The sequence below is a fragment of the Schistocerca gregaria genome, chromosome 5 (genome assembly GCF_023897955.1).
Source record: "Schistocerca gregaria isolate iqSchGreg1 chromosome 5, iqSchGreg1.2, whole genome shotgun sequence".
Taxonomy (NCBI): domain Eukaryota; kingdom Metazoa; phylum Arthropoda; class Insecta; order Orthoptera; family Acrididae; genus Schistocerca; species Schistocerca gregaria.
Genome location: NC_064924.1, coordinates 311,378,793 through 311,388,578, shown reverse-complemented (window position 1 = coordinate 311,388,578; position 9,786 = coordinate 311,378,793). Strand labels below are relative to the sequence as shown.

The window sequence follows — 9,786 nt, the reverse complement described above, 5'->3', positions numbered from 1 at the left end:
CTAATTAAAGAAACCACCGAAACCATAGATGTCGATGTACGATTTATTGACTTGTACCACTGCCAATCCAAATGCGAGGCCCGTGTGTTACCATAATGCCACCCCACTAGAACTAAAATAAATAATGAGACTATTTTATCCCATTAGGCCGAAGTTTTATTGTATCGGCAACATTGGTTTCAGGTGGTGTTGGCCACGGTATCGTGGTTGGATAGTTTAGAAGCCAGACGGCCTTCTCCAAGCGCCGATTTGACGACGGCGCCCCCAGCAAGCAGCATAAGATTTGGTGGGTATGAAGATCTGTATGGTGTGGAGTGTTGAGCCTCCGTGGGTTGGCAGGGAGGCCACTGGAGTGACTCTTCTCCAGGCGCCGAGTTGATGGCTGTGCCCCCAGCAGGCAGCATAGAATTTGGTGGCTATGAAGAGCTCCGTCTTGTGGAGTATTGAGCCTCCGTGGGTTGGCGGGGAGGCTACTGGAGTGACCTGTCGACAAAATTCATTTCCGAATTAAAAACGTGATCACATTACGGTGGGTTGATATATGTAAAGAAAACGTCCCACGATCCATACTGGGTCGACGAAGTAAATACACTTAGAAACAAAAATCTGCAGATCGAGGTTTCACTCACCGTAGCAGTACGACTTTCCTCTTCTCACTGCAGACGTCTCTGCAGTAGCTCCTCAAAAAAAGCGTCAAGCGTAAACTGACGCTCCTGTTGGAAAAGAACTTATTACTTTTCTGATATCCAACATGTGGAGTAATACAGAACATGTGCTACATTCTAACATGGCCGCTTTTTACAAAGTGCCACATTTATCAACAATTTTCCTAGCTACATTTATTGATATTTATACAGTGATCGATTTTAATATTCAAATATCATCACTCCTTAGTCCATGTCTGCCCAACTAATAATACTACACAAATACTAATGTACAATGATGTACAAGTTTTTTGTTTGCGCGATTGGTTATTGAAGTGCTTCTGGGAGTTATGCCGAGTTGTTGTCCCTGTTGTAAGCAGGATATTTCAGCGACCGACCGAGTCGTGTCCTTCAGGTTGTATGACGTTCCCTGACTAGATGGAGTTCAGGGATTGAGTACACATAATGGCAAAGCTCGCTGCACTCCAGTCACGGTCATCGAAGCAATTTGTACAAATCCTAACAACTCGGTAAAACACCCGAAGCAGGGCACTACCTACTTTCACCTTCGTAAGAGAGTATTGATCTGAACATGAAACGAATAGAACACGTTGAAACCTAATATGGCCGAGCGGTTCTAGGCGCTTCAGTCTAGAACCGTGCGACTGCTATGGTCGCAGGTTCGAATCCGGCCTCGGGCATGGATGTGTGTGATGTCCTTAGGTTAGTTAGGTTTAAGTAGTTCTAAGTTCTAGGGGACTGATGACCTCAGATGTTAAGTCCCATAGTTCTCAGAGCCATTTCAACAATTTCTTTGAAACCTAATGCCATTATTTCCTATACTGAACTAATTTACACTCACCGGAGCAACACGGATTTCTTCTTCTTCCTGCAGCCGTTTCTGCAGTAGCTTTATAAAAGAACTCGTCAAGTATAAATTGACGGTCCAGTTGGAAAAGAAGTCTTAAGGTTTATGATGTCCAACGTGTGTAATAATACAGAGTTTATGCTATTTGATAATATGTCTGAGAGTAACAAAGGTTTATATTTATCGCGAATTTCGCAACTTTGAGTTATTGGTTTTTTGATTGATTTGGACAGTAAAGAGACTAAACTACGTGATCATCAGTCCCCATTTCCTAACTGAAAAGGGTCTCAGAGTAAAACCATACCGCAAAAGAATCTGGGAAAGTAAAAAAAGTCATAAAAATACCTGGAACATAACTCAAAGAGAAAACGGAAGAAGCAAGCTAAAGGGGGAAAACGTGCACTAAATGAAACAAATGCCGTAGAAAGTATTAAAAAATACAGCAGATGGCGAGGGCTGGCTGATCGCAAGAATAAAACAGGATGAGCCAGCCACTCTGAAACACACTAAAATCTCCAGCCTAAAACCACAAGGTTAGAGAAACACAGATAGGGAAGAGACGAACATCAAGGCGAAAAAACAGCAAAGAAAGTGCGGGGAAGAGTTAAAATGGAGGGAGGATGAAGTCCTGACAGAGAAGGGCACAGGCTCATTTAAACGTTGATGCATACAGTGATTCACTTTAATACCCAAGTAACGTCACTCTTCCCCACATCTCAGCAAATAGTAATTCTGACACATAACTAATATCACGTGATATCTAAGGTTTTCTAGGCGCGATTGAATAATGATATACTTCCGGGAATTCTGCTTTGTTTTTATCCCTATTTTGTGCACAATATTTCAACGACTGATGGGGCAGTCTTCTTCATGTCGTGTTGAGTTTCCGGACTGGTTGGTGTGCAGGCAGTGAGTGCACGTAACAGCAGAACTCGCTGCACCCGAGGAACATGTCTGGGACGATCATCGAAGAATTATGCACGAAGTACAAACAACAACTCGGTAAAATACCCGGAAGCACAGCATTAACTAGTATCACGTTCGTGAGTAGGTGATCATGTGAACAGGAAACGAAAAATACACGCTGAAACCAAACGCTATTATTCCATATACAGATCTAACTTACACTCACCGGAGCAGCACGGATTTTATGTTCTTCCTGCAGCCGTCTCTGCAGCAGCTCGATAAAGAACACGTCAAGTGTAAACGGACGCTCCTGTTGGAAAAGAACATATTAGTTTTATCATAAAGAATTTTTTATAATTCAGATATAGCGATACTTCTTAATATGTACAGGTGTTACTAAGTTTAACACTTATTAAGGATGTTTGGGCCTGCAGATAACGATAGTGAGTACACATTGTTTGGCTGTAATAGCTACCATTCTGCTATAGGTGAACTGTTAATCTGAAACGACAGAGGGCTATAGAGAAATTATTCAAGGTATAGCGTCGCCATTGACCTTTTTAGTCTCTGTTCTGGTGTGTTATTTCTCTGGAAAGGAATTAAGTGGGTCTGTGACAATTTTTACTGACAGTTCCAGTTTCTCTATTCTGACTCCTCCCAAAACAATATTAGGTTTCGAAATCTGAAATTCAGGAATACATTTCCTATGGTCATCACGTATTAATCCCAGTTAGCAGGTAACTCGTAAAGTAACCAGATGGTTTTCAATGTTGTCTTCATCCAGTCACTTGTCTTGGACGCATATTATGTGAAGCTCTGCTCTTACAAGAAATTTCAGCATAATTCTCCACAATTTATTAGGGTTTTTTCCATTCTCAAGCACCTTCGTATCACCATCATAGTCCAGGCATTTTTTACTAATGGCAGACACAACTTCCCGGTTGGTCAGTATTAATTTTAATGGCTGTCAGTAGAGTTGTTGCAACGATTTAATCGTATTTCGGCTAGACTATCAAATTTGTCTTATCTAATGCTAGTAACATGGAGGGGACAATCAGGAGCCTGTGGGATGTGGGGAAAGGAGCAAGCATATCATGCAGCCAAGGAGGCCTGTGAGCAACCACCTATCGAGACAACGTGTCATTATCATGCAGGTGAGAAAGACATACGACTGTTGGAATAGGCGTGACTGCTCAATCTTCAGACCTAGTCCAACCATATATATATATATCACTTTCACACTCTGAAGTTACCCTGACTCCTAACTGAACATGCTACATTTGTAACTAATGTCTCATTTCTAACTAATGTCTTCGTCGTCTGGTGAGAAGACAGTTAAATCTGTAATGGCTGTGGCGTAAATATTCTTATACGCCATATTTTCTGTGCACGTTATCTTTTCATCAGAAGGCAGAAGTGAATTTAAGAGGAGACCAGCCATTTATTTTACTTGAAGTCGAGACATGGTACATTTTAAAAATTTTGTGTATCTCTGGAGACGAGGTTGAAGGCTTTGGTGTGTTGTTGAGTGACCAGCAAATTACGTTTCCCTCCAGTGATGAAGAACTCCATCCATTCGCCAGTGACGTTCATCTGTGGCTGTATTTTAGATGCGGTCACGAAAACTGACAATGATGCAACCATACCTGCAGCCAATGAAGCCTGTCTGTTGAGTGTGATGTGGCGGTCGGTTAGTACCGTTGGGGCTTTATAGGCTCGTTCTGACGTAATAAGTGTCTTAGTTGGTACTTTAGATCATTCTGCTATATGAATGAAACGCAATCACTTTTACTATCAAGTATCGAAATGGTATTAAATATAATTTCTGTATTTGTGTGTGTGTGTGCGTGTGTGTGTGTGTGCGTGTGTGTGTGTAGTCGCGCGAGCTTGCGTGAGTGTGCGTGTGTAAGTGAGGTTCTTAGACATTTTTTACATTTTAATTCTTTGTTGAATTTTTAGTGTTTTAGCACATTGAACCTCACTGTTCCCATTAACGTACTGCTATCTTGCACGGAAACCAACACACAATCGTCATAGTCAATACTCTAGTAGAGGTTTCTATCTTAGGTGTATTATTCATAATGAATTGTCACGTGGGATGTTTATAGCGAACCGCAGATTCATTTACAGTAAATCTTAGCAGTCTGTAATACCTTTTGATCACCCTATCGAAAATGAAGTAGCTTTAAAAGTTTAGTGCTTTGGTTATTGTGATATCAGTAATGCAACGTGACGTGGCTCACCTCAAAACTACCTCGAGCAGCGACCAAGGTCTTGTCCAGTCGCAGACCTTCGTCTTTCTCCCTTCCCACACACCGGGAGAAAAACGCCTTGATGCGTCGGAACATTGCTGCAACGATAACGGGCAGCACGTTAGATACGACCATACCGTGTACACGAGTAAATCTTATTTTGATGTCTCACAAGTGTATCGCAAGGAAAAACTTGAGTTCGTGATGTCAAGTCTTTAAATTTAATTTCTGTAATAATAAGAGCTGTCAGGGTTACAAAGGATCTGTAACATCCAAATCGATTAAATATCATTGATTTACTTGAAAAATATTATCCATTTATGACTGGTGAGGAATTCATTATTTTAATTCCCTTCTGCTAATTCTAAAGATGAACTAAAATAACAATAGTTCTTCGGAATTAACATGTAACGATGTTCAAAGGTATTAATTTGATTTCTTTGAGTAACAGAAAGAGAAAATACTTTTGATATGGTGTCATGGCAACTCATTATGACTGCACGTAGCTGGAACGTGTTGACGTTTTGCCTTCTTCTTCACAGAAGGTAGAATATAACAGATTTTGTGACAGATAGATGATGATGCTCTCGTCGTGAAAGTAAATAATAAGTTAAAGAATAGACGATTCCAGCAACTAAAATTATGAAAACCTCATCAAAGAGATCTGTCCCTACAAATCCGAAGAAATTCTGGTCGTATGTAAAGTACACAAGTGGCAAGACGCAGTCAATACCTTCGCTGCGCAGTGCCGATGGTACTGTTATCGACGACTGTGCCGCTAAAGCGGAGTTATTGAACGCAGTTTTCCGAAATTCCTTCACCAGGGAAGACGAATGGAATATTCCAGAATTTGAAACACGAACATCTGCTAGCATGAGTTTCTTAGAAGTAGATACCTTAGGGGTTGCGAAGCAACTCAAATCGCTTGATACGGGCAAGTCTTCAGGTCCAGATAGTATACCGATTAGGTTCCTTTCAGATTACGCTGATACTATAGCTCCCTACTTAGCACTCATATACAACCGCTCGCTCACCGATAGATCTGTACCTACAGATTGGAAAATTGCGCAGGTCGCACCAGTGTTCAAGAAGGGTAGTAGGAGTAATCCATTTAACTACAGACCTATATCATTGACGTCGGTTTGCAGTAGGGTTTTGGAGCATATACTGTATTCAAACATTATGAATCACCTCGAAGGGAACGATCTATTGACACGTAATCAGCATGGCTTCAGAAAACATCGCTCTTGTGCAACGCAGCTAGCTCTTTATTCGCACGAAGTAATGGCCGCTATCGACAGGGGATCTCAAGTTGATTCCGTATTTCTAGATTTCCGGAAAGCTTTTGACACCGTTCCTCACAAGCGACTTCTAATCAAGCTGCGGAGCTATGGGGTATCGTCTCAGTTGTGCGACTGGATTCGTGATTTCCTGTCAGGAAGGTCGCAGTTCGTAGTAATAGACGGAAAATCATCGAGTAAAACTGAAGTGATATCAGGTGTTCCCCAGGGAAGCGTCCTGGGACCTCTACTGTTCCTGATCTATATAAATGACCTGAGTGACAATCTGAGCAGTTCTCTTAGGTTGTTCGCAGATGATGCTGTAATTTACCGTCTAGTAAGGTCATCCGAAGACCAGTATCAGCTGCAAAGCGATTTAGAAAAGATTGCTGTATGGTGTGTCAGGTGGCAGTTGACGCTAAATAACGAAAAGTGTGAGATGATCCACATGAGTTCGAAAAGAAATCCGTTGGAATTCGATTACTCGATAAATAGTACAATTCTCAAGGCTGTCAATTCAACTAAGCACCTGGGTGTTAAAATTACGAACAACTTCAGTTGGAAGGACCACATAGATAATATTGTCGGGAAGGCGAGCCAAAGGTTGCGTTTCATTGGCAGGACACTTAGAAGATGCAACAAGTCCACTAAAGAGACAGCTTACACTACACTCGTTCGTCCTCTGTTAGAATATTGCTGCGCGGTGTGGGATCCTTACCAGGTGGGATTGACGGAGGACATCGAGAGGGTGCAAAGAAGGGCAGCTCGTTTTGTATTATCGCGTTATAGGGGAGAGAGTGTGGCAGATATGATACACGAGTTGGGATGGAAGTCATTACAGCATAGACGTTTTTCGTCGCGGCGAGAGCTTTTTACGAAATTTCAGTCACCAACTTTCTCTTCCGAATGCGAAAATATTTTGTTGAGCCCAACCTACATAGGTAGGAATGATCATCAAAATAAAATAAGAGAAATCAGAGCTCGAACAGAAAGGTTTAGGTGTTCGTTTTTCCCGCTCGCTGTTCGGGAGTGGAATAGTAGAAAGATAGTATGATTGTGGTTCGATGAACCCTCTGCCAAGCACTTAAATGTGAATTGCAGAGTAGTCATGTAGATGTAGATGTAACCTTTGTAGCTGCATGACGTGTTGAAACAATGTACTGGAATGTGAATGGGACTGGTTTTTTTTTTCCATTTTACATACCGCGAAATCACATCACACTACGTCCTACCGTTTCATTGTTCCAGTGCTTCGTCGCTACATATCCAGTCATTTATAACCTTATACGATATTGAAACTACATCTGATTCTATACCGTAAGTAAACAGAAGACGCTTAAGTCAGTAGTTCATACCTCTCCCGGATACATTGCACCTCGCTTCTGAAGCTAGGCGTCCGCTTCGTTCAAAGCTTCTGGAAGTCGTCAACAACTTTAAAATGTTTCGTTATTTGAGGTCAAGACACAAAGTGTAACATTACAATATACGAATCCAAACTGGAGCCTTTTCAATTCAATAACTCACACGAGGAATTCTTATCGTTATTTCAAGTGCTCGGGTGCATACGCAAGTGATTGCTACGCAACGGTTCTCTACGGTTTAGATAACATAGCATCGGTGTTAGAATATCCGGTGAACAACATTAAACAGCAACGCCAGTAGCTGCAGAGCTCTGCAATGTTTAGCAACGTCGATGGGAATGGGTAAATTTGAAATAAATCATTGTATGTACCACAAAATAATGGTATTTTGCGACTGGGAGTTATCCAGCAGGATCTAATGAAAAAACCTGAATAGCTAATCAACTCCAATGGATGTAAGTGCTAACTACATTCCAAGAAATTAATTCATTTACCTGAAGCAACAGGAGACGAAAACTCTATTATTACAGAGCCAGTTCGACTAAATGTTGCTCTACACAGTTGCCATCAGTTTTTAAAGCGTCTTCTTCACAGACGGAAGAAAGTTCCAGCGGCAAGACTGTGCAATGATCAGAGCCAACATGTATGTACAACTGAGGAGCGAGGAGGTTGCTGACACTTATCACTATGAACGTAAGTGATTAAGCTGTGAAGGATGACAAACGTAAGTGAAATCGTCATAAATTCAATAAAGTGATTCGTCTCTACAAGTCAGGCACCTAACTTATGAACTTGAATGAAAAACTGAGACAAAGTGATCTTTCACATGTTACACTGTACTAATTACGTATTCCGAAGTCATAACACGGTCCGTCGTAAAACCTCAACTTGCCCCTGCTTCTCCACTACATTCGCAGTCATTCAAATGCTTGTACGATATTCCAACTGCAGATGGCTTTGTGTGTTAAATAAATAGGTTCTATTTAAGTGAATGGGTCATACCTCTTGCGGGTACAATGCAGCTCGCCTCTGAAGCTGGGCATTAGCTTACTTCAAAGCTTCTAAAGGTCCGCAAGAACTTTAAAAAGTTTCCTTAGTTGTTCTTGAAACACAAACTTTTACGCTACAACACTTGGATCAAGGCTGAAGCTTCTTTTACTGAATAACTCACAGAACGAATTCGTATAGGCACTTCTAGTACTCGAGAGAATAAGTAAGTAATTGCTAGGCAACGGTACTCGACGGATTAGGTGACATAGAATTGTTGTTAGGATACTCTGTGATCAACATTAAATAGCAACCCCACTAATAGCAATCCCAGTAAATATAGAGCACATTATTTTATAGGAACGCCGTTATCAATAGGTAAACAAGCACTGCAGTAAAATTTTTAGTAATTTAAATTATGTCAGGCGATATAATCATGCCTTGCTATTGAAAGATATACAGCAGCGTCTAAAGGATGAAAACGCCCAAATAACTAATAAATTCACAAAGAATTTCCCAATTAAAAATACTCCAAGCTCTTAATTCAATTCCTTTAACCAATAAGAGAGTTACAGTCCTTTGTTACGATGGAGGGTCAGCTCAGTATGACACAAAACAGTAGGCATCAGTTTCCAAAATGTGTTCATTTTCATAGACGGAAGAAAATTCCAGCAGAATGACCCTGTTATGACTACAGACACTATGTATGTGTAATGGACAAGCGAGAAAGATCGCTAACATCGTTGTCGTTGTGAATCTCAGTAACTGAAAGGAATAGAGCATGCTAGAATTCTATCCGTCTGCCCTGGCCAACGACTCATATTTGGAGTAATGTGTATAGTTTACACGAGATACTACGACAACCACAGGTAACGTTTAGTAAGAGGCCGATAACATTCTGCAAGACGGCGACATCAATATAGACCATTACAATCAAAAACAGACACAAAACATTTTGTGTAGGTGGTGCTGTACAGCTTTAATGAATGTTAAGAACTGCCAATGTAGCACACTGCTGTAACGGCATATTTTATTACAGACGATCGATTTCGGTCTAGAACCAGAAAATCATCGGTTCCAAAAACTATCTCTCCTATGTGTTTGTTTAATTGAAACAGCAGTTAGCAGATGTACAAAGCTCCATCATTGATATTATCTATATAGATGGAATATAGGGAAAAAACGTTGTCGAGGTTAAATGGACGTAATGTTATGAATGTACAGCTAGTATCAATGACGGAACAATGTACATCTGAAACTGCGATTCCATTTACTCAGACGGATAGCTGGGGGATGGGGATTTGGGCACGATGATGGTCTGGTCCTAGACCGAAATCGATCGTTTATGTTAAAATATACCGTTGTGTATTGTATAACGCACTTCATAACAAACAAAAAATCATGAGAACTATTTGAATCACCATATGAAATGAAATTATCGGGACAATTGCAGGAATGGGATAGTTGTGGATGGGGACATACCAAAAA

General features: G+C 40.9%; 1 long non-coding RNA gene across 1 annotated transcript; it reads right to left on the bottom strand.

Moving 5' to 3' along the window:
* Positions 1-381: 381 nt before the first annotated feature.
* LOC126272324 (uncharacterized) lies at positions 382-7,925 on the bottom strand. The gene is made up of 5 exons (XR_007549209.1): positions 7,806-7,925; positions 4,662-4,768; positions 2,645-2,728; positions 630-713; positions 382-483 (listed from the first exon to the last, which is right to left on the bottom strand). It is a non-coding gene; the product is annotated as an uncharacterized LOC126272324 (long non-coding RNA).
* Positions 7,926-9,786: the final 1,861 nt, after the last annotated feature.